The sequence below is a fragment of the Mesitornis unicolor genome, unplaced genomic scaffold (genome assembly GCF_000695765.1).
Source record: "Mesitornis unicolor isolate BGI_N332 unplaced genomic scaffold, ASM69576v1 scaffold11371, whole genome shotgun sequence".
NCBI classification, from domain to species: Eukaryota; Metazoa; Chordata; class Aves; order Mesitornithiformes; family Mesitornithidae; genus Mesitornis; species Mesitornis unicolor.
This window is the reverse complement of record NW_010163188.1, coordinates 36,899-38,608: the sequence shown is the minus strand read 5'-3', so window position 1 is coordinate 38,608 and position 1,710 is coordinate 36,899.

Genomic DNA, 1,710 nt, shown 5'->3' with positions numbered 1-1,710 from the left:
TTCCAACCTTGTGCGAAGCATCTTTTTTCTTTTTTCCTCTATTCCCTTTTCTTCATCCTGCCCCTGGGAGGGTAGGGGACAATAAAGAGAAAATCGTGCTCGCTCACCCTCTCTCTCGCTCTCTCACTCTCTCTCTCTCTGTCTGACCTTTAAACAGAGACAGTTTTCCAGCCCGGATGGCATGAAGTTGGCGTGAATGATGCCTGCAGCGTGGGGAATGGGGACGGGCTCCCACCTGGAGGGGAAATAGGTAGTAGGTGGCCTGCAAGGCCTGTACCTTCTGAGTAGTTCGTGGCAGGGGGAAAGGAGGAGGGCCAGATGGGGTCGGGCAGGTAGGAGCGAAGGGGTCTGGATTTGCTGTGCATTTTGAGAGAGGCAGGTGTCAGCAGTGTGAGTGTGAGGCAATGGCATCGAGGCCAGGAGGGGTCTGAGCGCTGTGCGCATGGGTGGGCTGCTTAGATGCAGGGAGTGTGTGCAGAGGCAGGGCGTGGGGGCAAACAGGGCTTAGGGAAAGGGGTGCGGGGCGAGGCGGAGTGGCTAAGTGGAGGGCTGGCGGGCCACACAACAGGGAAGGGGCGGTGGTGCCTCTGTTAGGGAGGTGCCAGGTCTTGGAAGCTAAGCTGGGGCAGGCCCGGTCTCTACCTAGATGGGAGACCTGCCCTGTTGACTACCCTGTTTTGCCTCTGCCCCCTTGCGGTTGGGAGCTTTTCCCCTTTCTTCTCTTGCAGGGGGTTTGTGCTTTCTGCTTTGACTTTTTTAAAGTTATTGATATGGCATCTGGGGCAAGGCCAGAAAAGAACCTATGTTTGGCTTTAGTGCTCATGGCTTTTGGGATGGTGTCAAGGCACCATAGGTCTCAGGTGCCTGTTCTTTGCTTGTACGGACGGTAATTCTGGGATGGTTGACACACTCTATGATGTTCTTTTGCCTCTGATCCTTTTCATTTGGGGTCTTTTCAACTTTTTCCAGTCTTTTTTGTTGTACAGCCTTCTCACAGACAAGGTGTAACTGGTTGCAGGTGTTGATACAGTTGTAGGGCTATCACAGAATCACAGAACGTTAGGGATTGGAAGGGACCTCAAAAGATCATCTAGTCCAATCGCTATTCTCCACTTCCTTTTAGTTCTGTTCATGCTGTTTCACAGAGGAAGAGATATATCCTCTACCTCTTTGGGGTGTGATGTGTGGAGGTGTGTTGGCCCCTTTTTCCTAGCTAAGGTGCTGGGCTGGTGCCTGCCTTCGTCGTCTCTGAGGCGCTAGGGCAATCTATGGACCTAGGCCTCCTGGAGCTTGCGGTCAGCTGGGAGGGAGGCCAGGAGGAGGCAGGCGGGCAGGTGCTGTGGGTGCCGGCGGGCAGGGGGAATGCGCTGTCTGCGCCCGGCAGTGCCCCGGGCAGGCCGCGGGGCGGAGCGGAGCAGTCACCTGATGCTGCCGTGTCACGGGACGCAGGGCTGAAGAGTACTCGCTCCGCCGCCGCTTCCTGCCTGATCGCTGCTGTTTATCCGTCATGCTGCGGCTCCTGCTCCCAGTAGCCGGCTTGGCTGCGCTTCTCCGGGCAGCGGTGAGTCCCCTCGTCTCCCCCCTCCCCTGCAGGCACCAGTTCCGCGCCGGGTGGGCCGCGCCCCTTGGGTGTTGGTGGCGGCCCCGAGCTGTGAAGGGCGCGGGGAGCCGCCCGGCGGGCACGGCTACCCGCTGGGGGGGGGGGCCATT